General features: G+C 45.2%; 1 long non-coding RNA gene and 1 pseudogene across 1 annotated transcript in view; one reads left to right on the top strand and one right to left on the bottom strand.

The window, feature by feature from the left end:
• The window catches only part of LOC141107683 (uncharacterized), a 130,191-nt gene that overhangs the window by 43,316 nt on the left and 59,264 nt on the right, over positions 1 to 27,611 (bottom strand). The gene's annotated exons all lie outside the window — the stretch shown is intronic.
• Positions 1 to 27,611, top strand: part of LOC141107682 (cytochrome P450 2F2-like) — an 85,937-nt pseudogene that overhangs the window by 49,317 nt on the left and 9,009 nt on the right.

Raw genomic sequence — 27,611 nt, 5'->3', positions numbered from 1 at the left:
AAATTCTGTGGTTCATTCGGCCATGTTTATGGCCGTTTGAAAAAGACGAAACTGGCTGACCATTATGCCAAAGGCATTCTCGACCACTCTTCTGGCTCTGGCCAGTCAGTAGTTAAAAACTCTCTGCTTCGGGGTCAGGGTCCTCATGGGGAATGGCCTCATCAAATGCTCCCCCAGCACAAATGCCTCATCCGCAACAAAAACAAACAGGAGGCCCGCCACGTTATCCGCTAGAGGAGGCGATCCCAAGCTGCCATTCTGGAGATGCCTGTAAAATTCTGTCTGGGCAATGACTCCACCATCTGACATATGGCCATTCTTCCCCACGTCCAGATAGAGGAACTCGTAAGTCGCCGACACCACTGCCAACATCACAATATTACTGTACCCCTTGTAGTTGTAGTAGTATGACCCCGGGTTGGATGATCTGGATGTGCTTCCCATCTATTGCACCACTGCAGTTGGGAAAGTCCCATTGCTGGTTGAATTGGGAGGCCACAGTCTGCCATTCCTGTGGGTTGGAAGGAAATGAGTATTTAAAGACAAAAGTATAAGGTCCACTTATCAGATTCCTCACCCCCTCTGATGGCCCATTGTAAAAATTTTAGGGTGGGGGGGAGATGTGTTGGACAGGTAACTGTCTCCACTTCATTGAGAGCTGAATGGATAAATAATGTGTGTTACTTTGGCCAGCCCCTCCTTACTTACACTATTGGCAGCCTACTGGACATGTAAGAAATGTCATAATCCAAAAATATGAATACACACTGTCCAAATTAAAGCACATTTTTACATTCTGCAATTACCTATCAAGATAATAGGAGAACAAAATTTTAAACAGTACCATTTGAAAGTATTCAGGCAGGCACTTGCACTCAGGGCTTTTTATCAGGGGGAACTTGGTGGAACTCAGTTCCACCACCTCTTGCTCAGACCCTTTGGTGCCTGCTCACCACAATCACTTGTAAACACAGAAATCCGGTTTCATGCTTAGAAACCGGATGAATTCATAATATTAAAACACGCTGTAAACCTGGCACCCTTGAGTATGGACTCAACGCGTTTCATGGCGTTGGGTTGGGGGGATTGCACTGGGCTGGGTTTCCCCGCCTCAACCCCGGGGGAGACTAACATATCCAGGCTTTGTTCATCTAAATATAGTAGCAATGGGTACACACCCATTGGATACGTTACAGGTTAGTACCATCACTACATCTTCTTTCTAACTAGTGAGCCTAACCTACTATATAGATATCTAACGTAGGCAAATTTACTCATTTACTTTCTATTTTTACTTATTTTTTAGCATCCTACTCCTGATGATTGGCTTTAAACGCCATGAAACGCGTTGAGTCCATACTCAAGGGTGCCAGGTTTACAGTGTGTTTTAATATTATGAATTCATCTTACCATGTTGTTTATAAATATTTATAGGGGTTGACCTCTGCACCTCGACTTCATGCTCATGCACTCTCTCGCGCGGCCTCTCCCTGCGTGCCGATCGAGGGGTGTGTATTCTTATCATCTCACGCTGCGGCGACCATGGAGTGTATCTCCTCCTCGCCGCTTAGCATGCACGCATGACGTTGGCGGGGTCCCGCCCCTTTTGGCGGGTATTTCAGCCGGGAGGGAGCTGTGGGCCACTCATAGGCCATTACCATCTAGTTGGGACAACAATATTCATCTCCATTTAGTTTGACCTAGGTATGTGAGGGTTTCCCCAGGATTTGACATTCATTTTCTTTTTTATATATATAATACATGTAATTACATTTACTTAGCCCCTTTCTTGTATGCATTGTAGGATTCTAATGGACACCTCATTCCTGGATATGCCTACTATACAGTTACCATACCTTATCCTGCGCCCCCAATTTCCCACCTCGGTCCCCCTATGTGTGGTCTATCCTCCTATCCTCGGCTGGCTGGCCCCTCCACCCCCCACCTAGCCTGCATGTCCATATGGGCGCTGGGTTGGGGGGATTGCACTGGGCTGGGTTTCCCCGCCTCAACCCCGGGGGAGACTAACATATCCAGGCTTTGTTCATCTAAATATAGTAGCAATGGGTACACACCCATTGGATACGTTACAGGTTAGTACCATCACTACATCTTCTTTCTAACTAGTGAGCCTAACCTACTATATAGATATCTAACGTAGGCAAATTTACTCATTTACTTTCTATTTTTACTTATTTTTTAGCATCCTACTCCTGATGATTGGCTTTAAACGCCATGAAACGCGTTGAGTCCATACTCAAGGGTGCCAGGTTTACAGCGTGTTTTAATATTATGAATTCATCTTACCATGTTGTTTATAAATATTTATTATTATCAATTTTGTACATTAATTCTTCATTATTGTTGTCTGTACCAATCATGTCCTTTTATGTATAAACATTAAATATGTGACTATTGTGCATCGAATATGTTTATATCGTGCCTATATTGTACACAAGAAATATTGTTTTGTTCATGATAGGGACTACCCTTTGGGGATTGGTTACTACCAATAAGTTGACATTCCATACTTGCAGAGACATACACCTCATTTAAAATCCCATAATCGCTCTTTTTATTGTTTTTTATAATGTCCCAGGGATGGAGGTGAGTCTTTGCTTTTCTATGCTTGGGCGGATGTGGGTCACATTTCGGTTTCTTTAATTTTTATTTTTTCAGTTACTGTACTGTGTACCCTGCACAGTTGCACCTACAGTATAGCTACCTGAAGCCAGGTGCTTGTGTGGGCTCTTGACGTATTTCCAGTTACTGTACTGTGTACCCTGCACAGTTGCACCTACAGTATAATTACCTGAAGCCAGGTAGTTGTGTAGGCTCTTGATGTATTTCCAGTTACTGTACTGTGTACCCTGCACAGTTGCACCTACAGTATAACTACCTGAAGCCAGGTGCTTGTGTAGGCTCTTGACATATTTCCAGTTACTGTACTGTGTACCCTGCACAGTTGCACCTACAGTATAACTACCTGAAGCCAGGTGCTTGTATAGGCTCTTGACGTATTTCCAGTTACTGTACTGTGTACCCTGCACAGTTCCACCTACAGTATAACTACCTGAAGCCAGGTGCTTGTGTAGGCTCTTGACATATTTCCAGTTACTGTACTGTGTACCCTGCACAATTGCACCTACAGTATAGCTACCTGAAGCCAGGTGCTTGTGTAAGCTCTTGACGCATTTCCAGTTACTGTACTGTGTACCCTGCACAGTTGCACCTACAGTATAACTACCTGAAGCCAGGTGCTTGTGTAGGCTCTTGATGTATTTCCAGTTACTGTACTGTGTACCCTGCACAGTTGCACGTACAGTATAACTACCTGAAGCCAGGTGCTTGTGTAGGCGCTTGACGTATTTCCAGTTACTGTACTATGTATCCTGCACAGTTGCACCTACAGTATAGCTACCTGAAGCCAGGTGCTTGTGTGGGCTCATGACGTATTTCCAGTTACTGTAATGTGTACCCTGCACAGTTGCACCTACAGTATAACTACCTGAAGCCAGGTAGTTGTGTAGGCTCTTGATGTATTTCCAGTTACTGTACTGTGTACCCTGCACAGTTGCACCTACAGTATAACTACCTGAAGCCAGGTGCTTGTGTAGGCCCCTGACATATTTCCAGTTACTGTACTGTGTACCCTGCACAGTTGCACCTACAGTATAACTACCTGAAGCCAGGTGCTTGTGTAGGCTCTTGACTTATTTCCAGTTACTGTACTGTGTACCCTGCACAGTTGCACCTACAGTATAGCTACCTGAAGCCAGGTGCTTGTGTGGACTCTTAACGTATTTCCAGTTACTGTACTGTGTACCCTGCACAGTTGCACCTACAGTATAGCTACCTGAAGCCAGGTGCCGTGTGGGCTCTTGACGTATTTCCAGTTACTGTACTGTGTACCCTGCACAGATGCACCTACAGTATAGCTACCTGAAGACAAGTGCAGGTGTTCTCATACTAATAATACTACAGGCAGGCAGTTGATTCTGCTAGCTGCAGTATAATCGGTATATATATAAATCCCAGTTTTGTGCAGCTACATCTCACTGCAGGCCAATAATATGTCTGGAAGGCCAACAAGGAGAGGCAGACAGTCACAAGCCAATAAAAGAGGGCAAGCTGGCTCTGTGTCTAGAGGCAACAGTGCTGGTTGTGGACACGGTGCATCCTCATCAGCACGTGGCTGTGGGACACCCTTGACTTTTTTTCAGCAGCTGGCCGTGTTGAGCCGCAACATGCGGAAGACTTGGTCGAGTGGATGACCAAGCCATCCTCATCCTACTCATCCTCTCTCACCCAGGCTCAGGGTACTTTGTCTGGCAAAGCAGCTGCCAACGCGGCCTATTCCCTTGGCTCAATGGCATCAGTGACTCCTTCCCTAGCTCCACCATGTCCTCCTGAGGAGTCCCCCGAACTGTTTGACCACAGTGTTGGGTACATGCTCCAGGAGGATGCCCAACGTTTTGAAGGCTCTGATGATGGTACTCAGCTAGAGGAAGGCAGTAACGTGAGCCCAGACAGAGGGGGTGACCAAGAAGGACAGCAATCTGCCAGTCATGTTCCCCCTGCTGCAGCATACTGCCAGGTTTGCTCCAGTGATGAGGAGGGAGGGTATGATGAGGTCACTGACTCCACGTGGGTGCCTGATAGGAGAGAGGAGGAAGAGGAGGCACATCACCAACGAGGCAGGATGCCCTCCAGGGGCCAGCCTAAGGGCAGCACACTGACTGCATCACACCGCAGAGCTCTGCATGTGAAGGGCGCTGCTGTCTCTGCACGTTATTCCAAAAGTTCTTTGGTGTGGGCCTTTTTTGAGATGAGTGCATTAGATCCCACCGCTGCTATTTGCAACATATGTCTCAAGTGTATCTCGTGTGGCCAAAACATCTCCCGCTTGGGCACCACATGCTTGACCAGACAAGCGTACCTAAAAGACCCACACCAAACAAAGAGGACCTCTCCTTGCTCCTCGTCAGCTGGGATCTCCAACCCCACTATACCTTCAGTCCTCTCTGAGACCTGCACTGAGAGGAATGAGAGGAATGAAGGTGTATAATTAGGTGTGTCACAGCCAAGTACTTGCGGGCAATCTGCTATCGGTACACCGACGTCAGGCTAATTTCCCTGCCCCAGCTGCTGCACCGCAGAAAGAAGTTCGCTCTCAGCCATCCACATGCCCAGCGGTTGAATGCTAGCTTGGCAAAATTGTTAGCACTTCAACTGCTACCTTTTAGTTGGTTGACTCTGCCCCCTTCAGTGAGTTTGTGGAATGTGCAGTTCCTCAGTGGCAGGTTCCCAAACGCCACTTTTTCTCACGGAAGGCGATTCCGGCTCTCTACCGGCATGTGGAAGGCAATGTCTTGGCCTCGCTGGACAGGGCGGTCAGCGGTAAGGTGCATATTACCGCTGACTCATGGTTTCACGGCACATTGGGTGACTCTGCTGGCAGCTGGGAAGGATGCAGGACAAGGTGAAGTAGTGTTGGAGGTTGTTCCGCCACCATGCCTCCAAAATGCCACTACTGGTGATTCTGACACACCTCTCTCCTCCACCCCCTCCTCTTCTTCTTCCTCCATGGACTCTTCCTGTGCTTTGTCCTCGGAACCAGCAGTGCTCCGTAGGCATTCAAGGAGCTATGCAAGTACGCAGGCCAAAAGATGCCATGCGGTGCTTGAGCTGGTGTGCTTGGGGTCAGGAGCCACACTGGGGCAGAGATTCTGTCAGCTCTGCAGGGGCAGGTTCAGAGGTGGTTGACGCCACGCCAACTTAAGGCGGGAATTGTGGTTTGCGACAATGGCACAAACCTCCTCTCTACCCTCGGACAGCGACAACTGACCCATGTGCCCTGTTTGGCTCATGTCCTTAACTTGGTGGTGCAGCAGTTCTTGGGCAGGTACCCGGGCTTACAGGATGTCCTGAGGCAGGCCAGGAAAGTCTGTCATATAATGCCAGTGCTCAGCTGGCAGACCTCCAAAAGGAATTTAACCTGCCCAAGAAATGCCTAATCTGTGACATGCCCACCAGGTGGAACTCAACGTTGGCCATGCTGCAATGGCTGCACACGCAGCAGAGGGCCATCAATGAGTACCTGTGCGACTATGGCACCAGGACAGGGTCAGGGGAGCTTGTTTTTTTCCCCACGCCAGTGGGCCATGATCAGGGATGCATGCACTGTACTATCACCATTTGAGGAGGCCACGAGGATGGTGAGCAGTGACAGTGCATGCATCAGTGACACTGTCCCCCTTGTCCACCTGTTGGAGCACACGCTGCGTGGAATAATGGACAGGGTACTTGAGGCAGAACAGAGGCAGGAAGAGGAGGACTTCCTTAGCTCTCAAGGCCCCCTTTATCCAGACAGTGTTCCTGCATGCCCGCCAATCAAACAGGAAGAGGTCGAGGAGGAGGATTGTGTCAGCATGGAGGTGGAGCCTGGCACTCAGCATCAGCAGCAGTCTTTAAGGCAGGGGTCTTAAACTGCTGGCCCTCCAGCTGTTGCAAAACTACAAGTCCCATCATGCCTCTGTCTGTGGGAGTCATGCTTGTAACTGCCAGCCTTGCAATGCCTCATGGGACTTGTAGTTTCGCAACAGCTGGAGGGCTGCCAGTTTGAGACCCTTGCTTTAAGGGACCATTTACAGTACCAAGAAACCCATGGACTTGTACATGGCTGGGAGGAGGTGGCTGCGGATCATGTCGTCCTTAGTGCCTATGAGGACTCCGGACCGAATGCCTCAGCAAACCTACTCTGCATGATCTCCCTGATCCTGCAAAGCCTGCGGAAGGATCATCCTATTTGTGGTATCAAGGAGAGGGATCAATACTGGCTGGCAGCCCTCTATGTTCCACGTTACAAGAGTAAGGTTGCAGACCTTATCTTACCATCACAGAGGGAGCAGAGGATGAAACATCTTCAGGAGGCCTTGCAGAAAGGTCTGTGCAATGCGTTCCCTGAGACTGGGAGGTTACAAACTCCTGTTCCTGGACAACGTGTTGCCGAGGCTTCGGTCAGTCAAAAAAGGAGCGGTGGAGAAGGTGGCCGTCTGACCGATGCGTTCAGACAATTTTTTAGTCCGCAGACCCAAGGTATGATCGGTTTCAGCAACCATCGCCAGCGTCTGTTTTACATGGTGCAGGAATACCTAGGGGCAAGATCTGACTTGGACACCTTTCCCACCGAAAATCCTCTGGGTTACTGGGTCTTGAGGATGGATCACTGGCCAGAGCTTGCACAGTATGCAATTGAGCTACTGGCCAGTCCTGCATCCAGCGTTCTTTTGGAATGCACATTCAGTGATGCTGGAGGCTTTGTAACCGATCACAGGGTGTGCCTGTCCACCGACTCGGTCGATCGACTGACCTTCATAAAAATGAATCAGTCTTGGATCACCACCAGATACCAAGCACCTGATGCTGATTTAACCGAATACATTTTTTTTGAAATGTCAGATCCCTTCAAGACTGCCTATGCTGATGCTGAGTGACTATCCTGTTATGCTGAGGGACTATCCTCTTCCTCCTCAATGATCATGCTTATACAGTAGCTTGTAAGAATATTTTTGTTTCTGGGCACTGCCACCACTGGCTAAGGCCCAATTTTTCAGCCCCTGTTTAACAGGGGCGTGTAATTACAATTTTTGATGCAATTCTTTGCAGCAGGGCTCGTTCCTGCGCTCCAACTAGAGTATCTGTGAGGGGTTGCAGTGTTGTGGCACCAGCACCAGTGCCTAAGGCCCAATTTTTCAGCCCCTGTTTAACAGGGGCGTGTAATTACAATTTTTGATGCAATTCTTTGCAGCGGGGCTCGTTCCTGCGCTCCAACTAGAGTATCTGTGAGGGTTTGCAGTGTTGTGGCACCAGTGCCTAAGGCCCAATTTTTCAGCCCCTGTTTAACAGTAACAGGGGCATGTAATTACAATTTTTGATGCAATTCTTTGCAGCAGGGCTCGTTCCTGCGCTCCAACTAGAGTATCTGTGAGGGGTTGCAGTGTTGTGGCACCAGTTCCTAAGGCCCAATTTTTCAGCCCCTGTTTAACAGGGACGTGTAATTACAATTCTTGATCTAATATTTCACAGCAGGGCCCGTTCCAGCGCCCACCAAGAGTAACTGTGAGGACTTACAGTGTTGTGGCACCAGCAAATCCACCACCACCACCAAAGGCCCAATTTTTCTGCCCCTGTTCAACAGGTGCATGTAATTACAATTCTTGATCTAATATTTCAAAGCAGGGCCCGTTCCAGCACCCACCAAGAGTAACTGTAAGGACTTACAGTGTTGTGGCACCAGCACCACCACCAAAGGCCCAATTTTTCTGCCCCTGTTCAACAGGTGCATGTAATTATAATTCTTGATCTAATATTTCACAGCAGGGCCCGTTCCAGCGCCCACCAAGAATAACTGTGAGGACTTACAGTGTTGTGGCACCAGCACCACCACCACCACCATCACCAAAGGCCCAATTTTTCTGCCCCTGTTCAACAGGGGCATGTAATTACAATTCTTGATCAAGTATTTCACAGCATGGCCCTGTGAGAGTTTACAGTGTTGTGGCAACACCAACACCTAAGGCCACAATTTCTGCAGAGTATATAGGGCAGGCCCCTATTTTCAAACATCCAACTTACAAATTACTCCTACTTGCAAATGGAAGGAGACAACAGGAATCGAGATGAAATCTACCCCTAGGAAGGGAAATTCTCTCCTGTAAGAGTTTATATGTGAAAAATGTTACTCCTTTCCACTGATGCTTTATCACCAATCCTTGTTTCACTAAAAACCCCAATTTTTCTAAAAACATTTGTCATTGTGACAGAAAGTGAGGTGAAATCTTCTGAAGAGGAGCACAGACAGCAAAACAAATGTCACAGGGGTGATAACCCTTCCTTATGTTTTCCAAAAAGCTCAAAATAGATTTTTTGGCTGGAGCTACACTTTAAAAATGTACCAGTTCAAAATTACAAACAGATTCTGCTTAACAACAAACCTACAGTCCCTGTCTTGTTTGCACCGCCTGTATACTGCTGTTCAGAGTATATAGGGCCTAGGGGCCCCACGCCTTTCCTTTTTTTAATTTGGGTGCGGGATTCCCCTTAATATCCATACAACACCCAAAGGGCCTGGTAATGGACTGGGGGGGGTACCCATGCCATTTGTCTCACTGATTTTCATCCATATTGTCAGGACCTGACATTACATTAAAGCCGCAAGCAGTTTTAAATGACTTTTATTCCTTTAAAAATTTAATTTTGTGCAGGGACTGTTCTAAGCACGGGAAACACACGCCACTTTATAGGCATACTATAGACACCCCCAGGTATGATATTTAAAGGACTATTTCACTTTTTTTTTCACTTTAAGCATCATTAAAATCACTGCTCCCTAAAAAACTTTTTAAAACTTTTTTTTGCATTGATACATGTCCCCTGGGGCAGGACCCGGGTCCCCAAACCCTTTTTAGGACAATACCATGCAAATTAGCCTTTAAAATTAGCCCTTTTGATTTCGAGCGTTAGAGTTCCATAGACTTCAATGGGGTTCTAACATTCGTGCAAAGTTTCGGTCCATTCGCATGTTCTGGTGCGAACCGAACGGGGGGTGTTCGGCTCATCCCTAGTCACCACCTTCCCACGTTCGTAATTGCTGGCCAACATTTGTGTGACCGTGTGTAGGCAAGACAAGTTGGAGCCAACAGCCTTCGAACAAAAATCCACGGTTTTGTTGGCGGAAGGTCAGATCGTGTGTACGTGGCATAAGGGTGTAGGGATATTGTGCACTACCTCACAAAAGGGACTTTTTATATAAGGACTTCTATCGATGGACATGCACCGTTATATTGTTATTTCGATTTGTGTGTTAGATGTCCAGCCTTGAGACACAAGTTATTATTAATGCACTGGGATCACCTTTATTACATGTTTTGGATCATTATTTATATTGCATGTTTATACACCTACTTTCTATTGCTGCTGATTTAACACAGTGTGAAGAGTGTGGCGATCGCTGGATGACTAGGGGCATCACAGAGTGATTGCTTTTAGCCTTGAGGTTACACCCAGTAACGTTCAACTGGTTTATGCATTGAAGTCACTTTATATTTATATTTATTTTGATGGTTATCTATTAGGAGTGATTAACTAGGTTTACCTACCACAAGAGTTCACGTCACATATTGGTTAGCATGAGTTAACTGTCAACACCTCACTACTCTCTAACAATTTATTTATGAATAGTCAAGGATCTGCCTTTACATTTTTTACACCACATACAGAGTGGTAGCACGAGAGTAACACATAACAAATATCACTGATGTGCTGCTATTGCTGCTGGATTCTTCTGAAAATCGGAACAGCCTGAAGAGGAAGAGGGAGGGAGAGGGAGGGAGAGGGAGGAGAGAAAAGGGAGGGGGCCCACTTCCCTGCAACCTACTGACCTCTGTACACTTCCCTGCAACCTACTGACCTCCGTACACTTCCCTGCAACCTGCTGACCTCCGTACACTTCCCTGCAACCTGCTGACCTCCGTACACTGCCCTGCAACCTGCTGACCTCCGTACACTTCCCTGCAACCTGCAGATCTCCGTACACTGCATAGTTGCCAACCGTCCCGATTTGACCTCCCTCTCTTTCTTTCTTTCTCATCTACTTTCCTTTTTTCTTTCTCTCCTTCTCTCTTTCCTCCTCTCCTTCCTCCTCTCTCTCCTTCCCTCCCTATCTCTTTTTCTCTCTCCTTTCCTCCCTATCTCTTTCTTTCTGTCCCCCTTCTTTCTCCCTTTCTTTCTTTCACCCTCCATCCCTCTCTTTCTTCTCCCTCCATCCCTCTTTCATGTCGAACTCTAACCACACCCCCTTTAAGCCACGCCCAATATTTGGTTTAAACCACGCCCATTTGTCGCAGCTGCTCGCCTCACGCAGCATTTTTCTCTCTGCCTATGCCACACCTACAAATGCATGCCCTGGACCTAATTAAAATGAGACTCCGCCTACAGACAAAAAACTGTTCCTGTCAGGAAAGGTTTCACCTGCTGGTGGCGCTGTCAGACCTTTGGCTTGCAGTACTGGTGTCCACCAGCGGGTGTCTCCTGGCAGTCTGGAACTGTCAGGAAAGGTTTCACTTGCTGATGGCACTGTCTGATCCTTGGGCCGCAGTAGTGGTGTCCACCAGTGGGTGTCTCCCGGCAGTGTGGAGCCGACATTATCTCTTGCAATCAGGCGTCACCTGTGGCTGACTGCAGGAGATGTGTATTAATACCCGGCAAGCACTCACACACTTGCTTGGTATTGTCCATGAGCCCTGACCTGTACCTATGATTCTCTGTACCTGAACCCAAACCCATTCCTGTCCCTCCTGTGATCCTGTTATCCAGTACTCTTGCCCTGCAGCCTGATCCCGTCCACCTTCTCCCTGTCCTGTTTGCTCCTTGCCCCCATCTGCTGATCTCCCATTGATGACCCTGGCCTGGCTACCTTTACGATTCTGGTATTCCCCATCTATTGTATATACCTGTTTGACTGTTGTTATTTGTGGGTCTCTGTCTGGTAGTTGGTTTGTTGTGCACTGTGTTGTATTGGAGGTGTTTGTATCTATCTTTACTTTCTTTTAAATAACGTTATTTCACTTTACATGCATTTGGTTCCCTCTGTTGCTGGCCACGCAGTTCTGGTCACACCTGTTCATGACAGTTCCTATACATTTTTTAAAAATGTTGCCAACTATGCACAAGAAACATCTGGAGGGTTCACCCATCAGTTGTTGAGGCTGAGCAAAGGCCTACTGCATGGACTCTGAGGTACTTGCAGAATTAGGCAGGGGTTTGCTTTATTTTTACTGCTAAAGTGAAGTTGTACTTTCTGTTAACTGGTTACATAACATAAACCATGGGACCAGTAATCCCTCATACTGACTGTATTATATGGTGCCTTCCTGCCACAGAGCTACCTCTGAGCATGTCAGTTGTCATGATAGTTACATATTCAGGTTGGAAAAAGACACATGAAGTTCAACCTTTACAGGACATTACAAGAAACCAAAAGCCACAGAAATGCAGTTAGACAAGTTGTATTTTAATAGTATTAGGATAATATGCCATGTTAGCCACCAATATGAAGAAATTTGGAGTTTAAGTGGCTTACCTTAAAGTGGTTGTGAAGGCTAAAGGTTTTTTCTACCATTATGCATTCTATTCATGAAGGTAAAAAACCTTCAGTGTGCAGCCCCCCTAATAATTACCTAAGCCTGATCTCGATCCTGGGATGTGCACGAGACCCAAACACTCTCCCAGGTCTCTCTCTCCTGATTGGCTGGGATGCAGGAGTCATTGGCTCCCGCTGCTGTCAATCACAGCCAGTGAGGCGGGAGTGGGGACGGGGCTGAGCCACACTCTCTGTGTCCTATGAACATAGAGAGCCAGGTCAGGAGCGAGCACGCACGAGTGCCCCCACACCAAGCGGCTTGCTATGGGGGCGCTCATGAAGGGGGAGGGGCCCAGAGCACCGACAGAGGACCCCAGAAGAGGAGGAACTGGGCTGCTGTGTGAAAAAACACTTCACAGAGCAGGTAAGTATGACATGTTTGTTTGTTTTTTTAATAAAAAAGTTTCATTTACGATCACCTTAAAGCCCAACTCCAGGCAATAAAAAAAATATTCCTTACTGTGGGACTATGCCCACACTGTTTGGTTCTCACTTGCACCAATGCTAGACTTAGAGACAGGGATTGTGGGATATATAATTTCTTCAAGGAAATGTCAGTTCTCATACTACATACATTAACCTGTGCAGTGCCATGCCTCATGTTTGAACACAAACAGAAACTTCTGACACTGGAATGTGAAGATTTATTTTGCTATTGATAGTGCATACAGGGCAACAAATGGTACCATGAAGCTTCATGGCCAATACACATGTTTCTTTGAGCTGATTATGTGATAAGAAACCTTTGTTTTTTTCAGGACGCCCTTTGAACCCTTCAGCAACGTTTATGGAAGCTTTTTTCAATATCCTCTGTTCCATCTTGTTTGGAGATCGTTATGACTACACAGACAGGAGATTCAAAAAACTTATTTTTTTCACAGATGAAGTATTCCGAATTATCAGCTCCCCCTGGGGTCAGGTAAACAGTCATTAAAGTGGACCTCTCAGTAATTTTATGTATCCAATGAATACATATATAACATGCCACAACAAAAATAAACCATGCAATAAAATATATAGTAAAAAAGCTTAACTTTTTATCAATAATAAGCAGATAATATTCTCCAGTTTGTGGTTAGTCACACTTTAAATTGCTCAGAAGTGAATGGAGCCCTGGAACTTATCTGGGTGGTGGAAGACAATTTACTGATAAACTGTATGTATTTGTTTTTTTAAAATAAACTACAATGATCTAAAGAAAAACAATTCACTATTAGGAGAACACAGTCCTCATGCAACCAGTGCCTCTGATGAGAATTGAGCTTAGGCCCCCTGCCCTGAACAATCATTGAGCTCTCCACAAATGCACTGTGCATTACCAGTTAGCTGCATGAATTGGGTTGTGGTCCATTAATACATATTTTATGCTCACGTAGGTCCATAGCATTTTCCCAACACTAATGGGCTATGTTCCTGGACCTCACCACAAGGCAGCCTCATTTTCGGAAGAAATGGTTGAATTTGTTGCCGAAATAGTGAAATCCTGCCAACAGACCTTGGATCTTAGCAAGCCGAAACATTTTGTAGACTGCTTCCTGATTAAGATGGAAAAGGTATCAAATATCTACAATGGTTAAATAATCAGGATGTTATTTAAAATAAACTACATTCATCCCTGTAGAGCAGTGGTCTCAAAACTGTGGCCCCCGGGGCTGGAGGTGGCCCATTGCTTGCCTTTATCCGGCCCTTGGGGCATTATTTCACCAACTGACACCAATGATGAGGCACCATTCCCCCTACTGACACCATCAATGGGGCACTATTTCTTCTATTAAATCCAATGAGGGAGCACTAATGGTGGGGCATTTTCTACACCCACTAGCCACAGCCCGGTCCCCCTAGAGCCTGAAAAACAAAATTTGGAAACCCCAGGTGTAGAGTATTCATGAACTATGTACTCAAAACCTCATACTGCACTGGCCAGCTTGATCTCTACTCTTGAAACATAGCAGTCAAAGGCAAAGTGGCAGTGTCTCCTGATAGCCTGACCAAAAATGTATACTTACCAAACCACCACCTTCCTCCATGCTCCACTGAAGCCCTTACTCTATAAATAATGGATCGGAAGCCTGGTCTCCAATGAAGCCCTTATTCTGTAGGTTTAATGGAAAATTGCTTCCAGGTAATGATCTCCCCCATGGCAAATCCCTACATCTAAACAATGTCACACAGGGGTAGCTGTGACCAGGGCCACTGATAGGACAGTACAACCAGCCCTGTTGTACCAGGCCCAGCCCTATCAGCTCATCAGGGGGCCCGGGCATCTTTATAGTGCATTTCAATCAAACAAAAAAAATAGGGTTGAATAAATTACACCCCCACACCTACTGGCTTAGGGGGTGTATAAATATATTTTCCTGGGCCCCATCAGATGAACAGAGGGGCTCAGGAGGTGGAAGCAGAGGAGGGACTATTTTTTCATTTTCGGGTGGAGGTACACAAACCTGTGCCCAACCGCCCGCTGTTCCCCTTACCTGGTGCTTGGCGGAGTGATCCGTACAGCGATTTACCTGCTCTGCTCTTTCAAGGACTGATGTGAGACAGCTGACAGGGAGGGAGTGGTAATGCTAATCCTGGCAACGGTGGAGGGTAGCGCGGCATGCACAGGGCAGCACACAGCGATTGAAGTATTACATGCTGTAATCTTAGCAGAATCATCCAAATCCTTACAGTGCCTTATGATATTTATTCACACAACACAGCAGGTGCTCTATGGCTCTACAAAACATGTGGATGTGAGCGCTATATTCAATATGGTCAAACAGCAGTGATAGGTCTACTTGTAAACAGTAGATGGGGTGATTGGGTGCTGTATAACTTACAATATGAAATGACAATCTGAAATGGTAAATATAAACGGTGTTTTAAACAACAGCAACTGTAGGATGTTGCAGTCCAATATAAACTGAATTAAAATCCAATAAAAGCAATTGTAGAAGGCAGCCCTGTTGTTAAAGAAGAAGCAATCCTCTGGGAACTGTAGGAGTAGAAGAACAACAATGGCGCCACTCTAAGTGCAGTATTAAAACAAATTTAATGAGTCATAAAAACAGGTACTCACAAAAGTACAAGTATTCAGGCATGTAAGTGCTGGGCAGGAAATGCCAGGTGTCCCAGGGGTTTGTTCCGGTCACGTCCTCAGATGTTGTTCTGCTCGGAGACGAGATGTGCTGCTGTATGGGCGGCAGATCCGGCTGCTGGAACGCACTGCAGTGACGTGTAGATCTGTGGGAACGAAGGCACTTCCGGGTCTAGGCAGGGGTGACGAATAGGCGACGCGTTTGCGGAGCTGCGCTCCTTCCTCAGGCCTAACGTGACCTGTGATTGGTCAATTGTGTTATAGTCTAACAAGGGCTGGGATTGGAGGAAAGATCTGTCAATCACTGTTAGGCATAGGCTGTGTGCTGGACGCTGTGTGCTGGTATGTCAGCGTCTAAAGCTGTGTCGAATCTTAGTGCAAGACAGCGGTATGTGTTTGCAAGGGAAGAAAAGATGATGTTACTAATTGAGATCATATAGTCTTTAAGAAAACAAGGGGGAAGAAGAGAGAGGGTTTTTTTAAATTAAACCACAAAGAAGGAAAACGGATGGGCATATGTTGGTAAATAGATGTGTAGCTGGAGTTACTGTTGTTAGATGAACTCCCTATTGTGACAATGTTGTACATTGAGAATTATGCATACCTAATGAAATGGGGAATGGGAAATTTAAAAAGCTCAATAAACTATGGTACACCAGGATAATATTAAAAAATGATTATGGTAATAGAATGATGGTGATGGATTGATAATTAGATAAATTATAAGAACTGTGTTGTTAAAAAATTATGTTGTTAAAAAATTATATATATGTATATATATGTTGTAAAAAAACCGTAAATAAATGAAAAATTAATAGAAAAATTAAAAAATATGTTGGAGAAATATATATAAGAAAAGGAATATTATATATATATATAAAAAGAATATAATATATATAAAAAAGGAGAAATATTATATATATAAAAAAAGGGTGAGATTCTTGAGAAAATAATGAATGGATATTTATAATGTTGTGGTGATTTTGATGTTTTTGGCAGAACTGCTGAATTGTGAAAGGGGGTTGGGGTATGGTTTGGTAGGAGACCCCACCGGTAAGTTTTTGATTATGAAAAAGAGGGGGGGGAAAGAGTATATCCTGCTAGGATTTGGAAGTTGAACATGATGTGTTAGTGGCCAATAATACATCAAATAAAAAAACCTGGGGGGGGCGGGTTGGGGGGGGGGAGGAAACAGAGGGGGGGAAAGAAAACGGGGGAAAAACGGGGGAAAAAAAGGAAATGAGGGGGGGGGGGGAAGGGGGGGAAAAAACAAGAGAGGGGGGGGGAGGAGCAGATGTGTAGATATTGCTGGGGTTCATGCTTCAGAATGCAAAAAAAGGGGGGGGTTAGAGGACAGACTTCATGTTGGGAGTTGGAGCATCCCGGTGGGGCTTGGGGGACTAGGAGAGCAGTCAGATGAGACTGCTTGTCTCTATTTCCTCGTTGAGTCCTCCAGGGGTCAAAGTGTCCAAAGTGAATATCCAGTATGTTTCCCTCTGACAGAGGCGTTTAAAACGCTCTGCCGGTGGGAACGTACTGGGAACTGACTCAATGATCCAAACCTTGAGACCAGATGAAGAATGATTGTGTTTGCGTAGGAAGTGGAGGGGAACACTGTGATGGTCATCTCCTGCCTCTACTAGGCGGCGGTGCTCACCAAACCTCTTTCTCAACGTGCGTATAGTGCGGCCTACGTAGTGTAACCCACAAGGACATGTCAAGCAATAGATGACGAATTCTGTGGAACAGTTATAAAAGTTACTGATCTGATAAGTCTGTCCCTTGATGGTGAATTCTTTCTGGCCATGATGGACATGGCTGCATGTGAGGCATAGTTTTTTACGGCATTGGTACATTCCAATGAGGGGGACGAGACAGAGAGATGTTGTCTTGGGATTTTGTTGACTTTTATATTTGCTGGGTGCTACCAGATTTTTGATGTTTCTGCTCTTTCGATAGGTGAATTTGGGTTTGGGAGTGATGGTGGATTTTAAATGTGGGTCCTGTAAAAGGATCGACCAATGTTTGGTGAGTATGCGTTCCATGGCTTTGTGTTTGGAGTGAAATTGGGTTACAAATCTCACCGGCTGTGTTGCAGATTGGGTGGTTTTGCTGGTGGATATGGGGGGTTCTGACAGATAAAGATCAAAGGCTTCGTTTATGAGTTTTGGTGGGAAAGCCTTGTCTGAGAATTTTTGTTTTAAGTGGGACCCTTCCGTGATGTAGTCAGATTGTCTGGTACAGTTTCTGCGTAACCTGCAGAACTGGCTCTTGGGAATGTTGGCAATCCATCTTGGGTGGTGGCAACTCTGATGGTGCAAGAAGGAGTTGCCTGCTGTCGGCTTGTTATAGTTTTTGGCCAGAATTTTGCCTTTATCATGAAAAAGTAGGCGGTCTAAAAATGCGAGTTGGGACTGATCATGTTCGGAGGTGAAGCTAAGGCCATATTCGTTGTTGTTGCAGTGTTTGATGAAGTCAGAGAAAAGCGACTCTGGGCCATCCCAAATGATGATGATATCATCTATATACCTCCCATAGAACACTATATGGGAGGTAAAGGGGTTGTTGAGCCAAATGTGATTGGCCTCCCAGTAGCCCATGGTTAGATTCGCGTAACTGGGTGCGAAATTCGCACCCATGGCTGTGCCCTTTGTTTGGAGGAAAAAATCGCCATCGAACTCAAAATAATTGTGGGTCAGGCAGAATTCTGTGGCCTCTAGGATGAATTCTGCCTGACCGGGGTTCAACATGGGATCGGCAGAAAGGAAGCTGGCGATGGCTCTGAGACCTATGTGATGTGGAATGGAGGTATAAAGCGAACTAACATCTAGGGAAGCCCACATGTATGTGGATTCCCAAGTGTAGTGTTCTAGCTGTTGCATGAGGTGAAATCCGTCTCGGATGTAAGAAGGAAGACTGATTGCAAGTGGTTGTAGAAACTGATCTATATATTGGGAAATGGAACTGGTGATGCTGTCCATGGCGGCAACTATGGGTCGACCTGGTGGATTTTGGATACTTTTATGTATTTTCGGAATGTGATAGAAATACGGGGTGGAAAAAAATGGCCGATTAAAGAAGGCATACTCATGTTTTGAGATGATGTTATTATTTTTAGCTCTATCTGTGAGCATTTTGACTTCTAGAACATAGCTAGACAAAGGGTCACAGCGCAATTTCTGGTATGTAGTGTGGTCTGACAGAAGACGGCGGGCTTCAGCTAGGTAGTCACTGCGATCTTGGACCACAATGCCCCCGCCTTTGTCCGCCGTCTTGATGACTATATTATGATTGTCAGTGAGATTTTTGAGGGATATTTTTTCCTGGGTAGTGAGATTGGAGTGATATGAATGACTGTCGTGTGTCGACTGGCAAAGATTTTTAATGTCAGAGAAAACTACTTGATAGAAGGTTTGCAAATAGGGTCCTTTTGAGTGTGTGGGATTGAATACGGATTTTGGCCTAAAGGTACTGTACTGTATGGGGGGAGAGGTAGAGGGATGCTGAGTGAGAAGAAGTAAATCTATATCCTCGTCATCACTCTCCATGTTGTACAATTCCTTTAGGATACTCAATTCGGGTGGATCACTGTTGTTTAGAGAAACATTGGGTTCGACCAAATTTGGAGGTGTGTGACTATCAGTGACTGGAAGTGTTTTCATGCTATAGTGGCGTTTGAGAGTGAGGTTACGAATAAACATATGGAGGTCTTTAAATAACTGAAATGAATTGGGTAGTGAGGTGGGGGCAAAATTGAGACCCCGTTGTAGGATGGAGACCTCAGCTGAGGACAGGTGATGGGAAGATAGATTATATATTTTTATGGTTTGAGGGATTTGGCCCTGTGATTTATGTCGTTGTTTTCCCCCTCGTTTGCCACGTCTTCTAATTTTCTTTTTCCTGTGTGTGGGCGGCTGGGTAACGAGGGGGGAATTACTAAAAAATCCTGTGTAATGGGTGAAGAGCAGTTGGATGGGGCTAATAAGGTAAATGCTATAGAATCTGTATGGGGAAGGGGACTATGTGTCTGTGTGTTGGCTTCCTGAGGATCAGCACCAGGGGTAGGGGTATGACTGGTGGACTTGGCCAAAACCGGGGTTGGAATTGAACCAGATGTAGAATTGGGTTTGGCTGAATCTATAGTATGGTTCTGGGATGAAGAAGAAATGCTTGCGTTGATGTTATTGTCTCTTGTGGGCCCACTGGGAGTAATTATCTCATTGGTCTGGGTGGGATTGGCCGGGGGATGAGGATGATGATTATTAGAGTGAGTATTATGATTAAAATTTTGATTTGAGTTTGAACGGGGTCTGGTTCTCTTATTGGGTATGCGTTGAGGTTTGGGAGTGAGTGGATGTGATAAGTTTCCGGAGTGGGAGTTGGTGGGATGCATAGACTTAAACAAGGGTTTAGGCCTTGACAGTGGCCATGGTCTGTTGCCTGGGGGTTCCACTATGCATTCCATAAGGGGTATGAGGTGGGTGGGGGGATGGGTTGAATGATTTGTGTTAGGAGTGCGGTGGCTCCTTTTCACAATGTGTCACATGCTGTTGGGTGCTGACTTTGTTCATTTATGGGTTTATTGTGTGTTACAAATTGTACCACTGTGCAGCCACAGCAAAGTCAGCACCCAACAGCCATGTGACACACTGTGACAGAGTCATAGAGCACCTGCTGTGCTGTGTGAATGATTATAATAATGCACACAGGATGCTTTAACCACTTCAGCCCCGGGAGAATTTGCCCCCTTCCTGACCAGAGCACTTTTTGCGATTCAGCACTGTGTTGCTTTAACTGACAATTGCGAAGTTGTGCGACGTGGCTCCCAAACAAAATTGACGTCCTTTTTTTCCTCACAAATAGAGCTTTCTTTTTGGTGGTATTCGATCACCTCTGCGGTTTTTATTTTTTGCACTATAAACAAAAATTAGCGACAATTTTGAAAAAAAGCATTATTTTTTACTTTTTGCTATAATAAATAGCGTCTACAAAATAGGGGATAGTTTTATGGCATATTTATTGATATTCTTTTTTTTTACTAGTAATGGCGGTGATCAGCAATTTTTATTGTGACTATAAAATTGCATTGATAACTGTAAAAATGTCACTGGCAGTGTAGGGGTTAACTACTAGGTGGTGCTGTAGGTGGTTAAGTGTGTCCTAGGGAGTGATTCTAACTGTGGGGGGGAGGGGCTGTGTGTGACACAGCACTGATCACCGCTCCCGATTACAGGGAGAGTGGTCAGTGTTAGTGTCATTAGGCAGAACGGGGAGATGCTTGTTTACGCCTGCGAGCCGCCTCTTAAAGGGCAACGTACAGGTATGTTAATCTGCCTGTACTTGCCCTTCTGCCGCAGAATATCTGCGTGAGGCGGTCCGGAAGCGGTTAACCACTTGCCAACCCGGCTCGCGCACATTTACGAAAACGACGTACCGGTACGTAGGCCCCTTTAAGAGCCATAGCACCTGGGCGCCCGCGCTGCGCGGCTGGGGTCCCGATGCACATGACCGGGGGTGCGATCGCCACTGGTCACTCACGATCGCAGGCACGAGAACCAGAATGGGGTTTTCTGTATGTAAACACACAAATCCCTGTTCTGACAGGGGACAGGACACACATCTGCTGTTTGTAGTAATTATGAACAGCGATATGTCTCCTCCCCCAGTTAGTCCCACCCCCCCAGTGAGAAACTCTCACGAGGGAACACCTTTAACCCCTTGATCCCACCCTTGTGTTATCCCCTTTCCTGCCAGTGACATTTACACAGTATCCAGTGCATTTTTATAGCTCTGATCGCTGTATAGATGTCAATGGTGCCAAAATGTGTCAAAAGTGTCCGATCTGTCCACCGCAATGTTGCAGTACTGCTAAAAATCGCTGATCGCCGCCATTACTAGTAAAAAAAAAGAAAATAATAAAGATGCCATAAATCTTTCCCATAGTTTGTAGACGCTATAACTTTTGCACAAATCAATCAATATACGCTTATTGTGGTTTTTTTTTACTAAAAATATGGATAAGAATACATATAAGCCTAAACTGAGGAAGAAATTTGTTTTTTAAAAATATTTCTTGAGATATTTATTATAGCAAAAAGTAAAAAATATAGTTATTTTTTTCAAAATTGAAATCGCTCTTTTTTTGTTTATAGCGCAAAAAATAAAAACCGCAGAGGTCATCAAATACCACCAAAAGAAAGCTCTATTTGTGGGAAAAAAGAACATCAATTTTGTTTATTGCCACGTCGCACGATGGCGCAATTGTCAGGTAAAGTGAAGCAGTACCGTATCGCAAAAATGACCTGCTCATTAAGGGGGCAAATCTTCCCGTCTGTAATGCCGTGTACACACGTGCGGACTTTTGAGCATCAAAAATCCGATGGTCTTTCCGACTGACTTTCGGACTTGCGAACGACCAGACTTACCCACACACGAACAGACTAAAGTCTGTTTGAAAGCCCTAAAGTCCGTTCAAAAGTCCGATCGTTTGAACGTGATGACGTACAACCGGACTAAAATAAGGAAGTTCATAGCCAGTAGCCACTAGCTGCACTTGTGTTCTTTTTTGTCCATCAGACTAGCATACAGATGAACAGATTTTTCGATCGGACTCGAGTCCGTTGGAAAGATTTGAAACATGTTCTAAATCTAAAGTCCGTCAGATTTTCGACAGAAAAAGTCCACTGCAGGTCCGATGAAGCCCACACATGATCAGATTGTCTGACGGATTTGTTCCGTCGGACCAGTCCGGTCGAAAAGTCCGCCCATGTGTACACGGCATTAGTGGTTAAGAATGTCCCCCCTCCTCCTGGCAGCAACCTTTTGCCAGAAAAACGTCTGACGCTTGTAAAAGCGTCTAACGCCCGTACAATCGTTTAGGCTCATTTACAGGCATTAAGCACTTGGGAGTTCATTTCATTGGCCAGAACAATCATTAATTCTGGCCACTGAAATGAATTAACACGCCTAGTGTTAATACGCATTTAGGCACGTTTACACGCGCCAATCATTTTTTTTTTTTAGCCAAAACACTGCTGTTCCTGGACAAACTGGCCCTGGGTTTTTTTTTTCCTGCCTGTAAACGCCCCTGCCACTAAAAGATTCTAAAAGTCTATGTGTGCATAGACACTTAGGATAACATGGAGGGGCGTTTGGAATCAGTAAACAAAAAAAAAAAAAAAAACACCTATGTGCATGAGGCCTAAAGATAACAAGGCACGGTGAGATGCTGCAGTACACTTGTGTTTGGGAGTGGGGGGGTGTAAACACACACAGCTGAGCTGTGTTTTTACAGCCCCTCAACCACGCTCTTTTAATACGGAGCTGAGGCCATGCTGCAAGGCTGAGGCCATGCTGCAAGCATGTCTTTTTTAATACCTATTTAACAGCAGCCAGGAGTGGACACTTTAAGAAGTCACAATTAACCTGTTAAAGGACTTTACATATATGGATTGATTTATTGATGTATTCCTTTATGGGGCTTTTGTGCAATTATGTTTATGTCTATTGTTTTTTGTTGGAATAAGCGCACCATTGTTTTCAATTATCCATATCTAATGTTTTAAGATCATTTTTAATGGTGCAGCTGTTCTGTTTTTGGATCTAACACTGTTCACTTTATTCACATAGCAGCGCTTTAGTATTTTATCACATAATAGTCAGGAGTGTGTGTATACTTGTAAAGGCAGCTGTAAGGTTTCATGTAGAAGCAATACAAGCCGCTCTGAAACTGCCTGATCACTTCCACAATCCTTGCATCATATGCCCCCCCCCGGAAACTTTTGAGGCAGGGTCAGAGGTGGGGCCAAGGGTGGGGTCGAGGGCGGGGTCAAAGGGGGCCCCATCAGGTAGGCTGTACGATTGTATGATTTCTAACAGAAGCCGTGGCTGTGACATCCAACTGGGTAAGCTCTGATGTCAATCTACATGGAAACTTTTCCAGGGTGGACTGCTGTAGTGGGGAGGCAATGATGGGGCATGAATGGGTATGTATACCTTGTGAGATGGTGGACTATTAGGAGATACTGTTCGAAAAAATTCGGAAATTCTGACATTCGAAAATACAAAAATTTGAAAATTTAAAAACGAAAATCCGAAATTGAAAATTCAAAAATTCAAAAATTTTAAAATCTGAAAACTCGAAAATTCGGAAATTTGGAAATTCTAAAATCTGAAAATTCAACAGAACGAAAATCCGAAAATAAGAACGAAAATCAAAAACGTGGAAAACCCGAAAATCTAAAATAATAACTAATAACTATTACTAACTATTAAATTATAGGTATTGGAATTCTCTTTAAATTTGGCTGTTAGTGAATGTAACAAATACAAATTTATCCAAAGTTACGATTTATCTTAAATAACGAATGCCGCATCTAAACTTTTTATTATTTTTAATTTGTTACGTTCCATTAGTATAGATGCAACATTCGTTATTTTGAATAATTCGTAACTTCCAAATTCCAAAACCTATCATTTAATAGTTTTTCCTGGTGCCTCCATGGCAGCATACCTGTGATAAGCACCGCCCCGGAGTCCTCCCCTCAGGATAGTTAATACATTATAAAAGTGGCTATCCTACCCCCCCAATAGCATTCTCCTTTTTTTCCTCATACCTGATGGATAGTGTCAGTACGTGCCTTGCCTCTGCCTTGTGCAGCTTCCGTCTGGGTTCAGGCCTCTCCCATATGCTGTCCCATGTCTGAAGGTCTTTTAAGGTAGAAGCAGCCTCCTAACCAGGAGCAACAGTTCTGCTTGTAGGCTTAGCTGGTTTTCTGCAGGTGGCAAGTAGGGGCTCTCCTTCTGATCCTTTTTTTCTTTATGTTTCTCGTTTACTGTTTGTTCTTTTATCCAGCATTTTGTTTTCTCCTTTGTCCATGCTTCCCCGAAGGTGGCGAGCACCGGAGCGCGAAGCGCCGAGAGGGGGGCGGTGTTCTGACCTCGGTCGGCGTCTGATTGGCCGAGCGGGTCACGTGACCGCTCGGCTCAGGTGCTGATGGATGAAGCCATTGGCGCCATCTTGTTTATGGGCAAAAACTCCTGGGCTCCCTCTCTCTTGTTCGGGGGGCGGAGTTAGGGAGGGGGAATAAGCGAATTTGCCTCCCCCTTCCTTATTTAGGCATTCAGAGTGTAGTTAGCAGCAGGCTCTGAAGGGAGCAGGTCCTGCCTTTGGAGCTCTCTTGTGGGCAGCAGAGTAATCTTAATTGTAAGTAGTTTTTTGTGCCGCTTAAAAGAAGAGTCCTTCTATTGCTAAATATTAAACTTTTTGCTGGTTTTAAAGTATTTTTATGGTTTGCCTGCTGGGGTCCTTGTGTATGTGTATGTAAGTATGTGTATGTATATGTATGTGTATATCTATCTATATATATATATATATATATATATATATATATATATATATATATATATATATATATATATATATATATATATATATATATATATATATATATATATATATATATATATATATATATATATAAAAGCAGGAAATAAAAAATATATAATAAATATATTAAAGAGTAATATGTGTATAAATTATACTGCAGGTGGGCAGACGGGTGGAGGTAAGATTTTAATTTCCCCTTTTATGTATTTTATCTGATTGCTTTCTTTAACTCTAGTATCCTATCCTGCTGTGTTTTCTGCCCTTGCCTGCCCCCTGCAGTTATGAGTCAGCTGCCGTCAGACCAAGACCCTCGCTTTCTTAGGTAAGGGCACGTACCTAAATAAAAAAAAAATTTTAAAAAATTTATTTTTTTTGAACAAAAGAGTGCCTTTACGCTGTTACTCTCGTTTCAGCCCTATACGCCAAAGCATGTCTAATCAGACTTCTGGCCATCACAGTGGACACTCCCACCCAGGTTCTGGGCACAGCCGATCAACTAGTTCCTGCCACCATTCCGATGGAAGGTCAGCCTCTAAAAGACATTGGTCATCCAGCCCACCTAGGCGGGAAAGTACCAATAAATGCCGGGCATGTGGAGCAATCCCGTTGGCAGATAAATTGATCTGCAAAGGACTGTTTGCAGGGTTATGTTGATCAAGAAAAAGCGGAGGTTCAGCAAGTGGCAGATTTGATAGGAGTGGTTAAGGACTCTTTAGCCGAGTTAATTTGTCTCCCTCACAACAGGGCACACCTAGTGTCCAAGACCAGCCTTCAGAAGCAACTCCTCCTGGCACATCAATCGCGGACCCTGCAGGGGCCACCGCAGGGCCACTTCTCCTGACAACAGGGGATAGAGGTGATTCAGAGGACTCTACGGATGAGTCGGAACCCTCAGGCTTTAATTTCTCTTTAGTGCAACCGTTTGTCTCTGCAGTTAAGCAGGCTATCGGCTGGGAAGAGGTGGAGGAACCACCTAAAAAGGCTAAGTCATTTTTCCCTTTTTTAAAGAAGAAGCTTACCTTTTTTCCCTTTAGGGAGGAGTTAAAGGATCTGATAGAGGGGGAATGGAAGAAGACCAACAAACGCTTCTCCTTAAACCGGCTTCAAAAGTTATACCCTTTGACAGAGTCTGATTCTGCCCTCTTGGACACTCCTCCAGTGGTCGATGCTGCAGTGGTATGCCTAGCAAAAAATATCACCCTACCTATGGAGGACTCAGCCTCTTTTAAAGACCCTTTGGATAGGCGTATAGATGCAGACTTAAAAAAGGCCTACCAGTTGGCCGGAGGAGCCTGCAGACTGGCGGAGGCATTGGCTTCAGTCTCTAATGCTATCAGAGTCTGAACTGAGGATATTGAGACAGCCATTCGTGAGGATGTACCAAAAGATGACATCATTAAAGCGTTGGAGGAACTCAAATTATCGGCGGACTTCGTAGGGGAAGCAGCCATTGATTCGGTGAGGTACTCAGCCAGAGCGATGTTGCACACAATTATGGCCAAGAGAGCACTGTGGCTAAAGCCGTGGGCAGTCGATGCAGCATCGAAACAAAACTTGTGCAAAATCCCCTTTGATGGGAAGGCTCTCTTTGGGGATAAATTGGAGAAGGAAATCTCTAGAGTGACTGGGGGAAAATCCGGATTGCTCCCCCAAGACAGGAGAGTGAGACGCTCTCGAGTTGTGTCTTTTAAGTTTCAATCCTCCAGGAATTTCTCTCACTTTGGGCAAAATAGAGATAACAAAAAAAATTGGAGAAGTACTCAGGCCACTTTTCTAAAATCAAACAAACAGAGGAGTCTCGCCAATCCTGAGGAGGGGACGAAAACTTTTTGACAGGAGGCCACTCCAACTCCCTCCAGTAGGTGCCAGGTTGAAAAGGCCAGGCTGAAAATTCTCCTCTTTCTTATTCCCAAAAAGAGTGGAGAGTGGAGACCAGTAGTGGCTCTGAAAAGATTAAACCATTTTATTCAATTGGACTCTTTCAAGATGGAATCCTTACACGCGATCATCCAGATGGTCCAACGGGGAGACTGGATGATCTCGGTAGACTTACAAGACACTTATTTCAATGTTCCCATTCTCCCTGCCTTCCAGAAATCCTTAAGGGTGGCAGTGGGTTCCACACACCTCCAGTTCCAGTGCCTCCCTTTCAGGCTGTGCACATCCCCAAGGATATTCTCGAAGGTGTTAATTCCTGGCACCCCTCAGGGAAAAAGGACTGCGAGTTTTTCACTTTCTGGATGACATCCTACTGCTAGCGCTCAGTCCACGCCAACTGTTGGAGCACAGGGAAATTCTCCTGTCCACCCTGAGGGAATTTGGATGGTTGGTGAATACAGAGAAGAGTCTCCTGACCCCAACTCAGGTAATGATTTACCTCGGCGCCCTTTTCAATACTTTAACTGGAACAGCGTGCCTCCCCCACCAGAAAGTGACAGCGATTGTCCAGAAGATGTGCCATCTAAAAACTCTCTCTCACCTGTCAGCCTCAGGTTGTTTAAGTCTAATCGGGACCATGTCATCCTGTATCCCGATGCTACCCTGGGCTCATTGGCATTTGAGGACTTTCAAATGGGCTTCCTAACGCAATGAGGAAATCACTGTATCAACGCATTGCGATCTCGGCTTCCATGAGGAGGAGTCTTCTCTGGTGGTCGAAAGAGGATGTAATCTCAAATCCTCGTCTTCTTCATTGTCCCCCCCTGGACCATTCTTACCACCGATGCAAGCTTGATGGGTTGGGGAGCACACTGCGATCACCTTGCGGTTCAAGGGAGGTGGAACATTCCCACGAAAGGGGTAGTCTCCAATGTTTTGGAATTATGGGCAGTCTATCTAGCCCTAGTGAGTCTGGGACAACATCTGCACCAGAAGCAAGTCCTAGTACGTCTGGACAACAGAGCGTCAGTGTCGTATATACAACGTCAGGGGGGAACCCACAG

This window comes from Aquarana catesbeiana, linkage group LG09, assembly GCF_042186555.1.
Source record: "Aquarana catesbeiana isolate 2022-GZ linkage group LG09, ASM4218655v1, whole genome shotgun sequence".
Lineage (NCBI taxonomy): Eukaryota > Metazoa > Chordata > Amphibia > Anura > Ranidae > Aquarana > Aquarana catesbeiana.
This window is presented reverse-complemented; position numbering and strand designations above follow the sequence as displayed.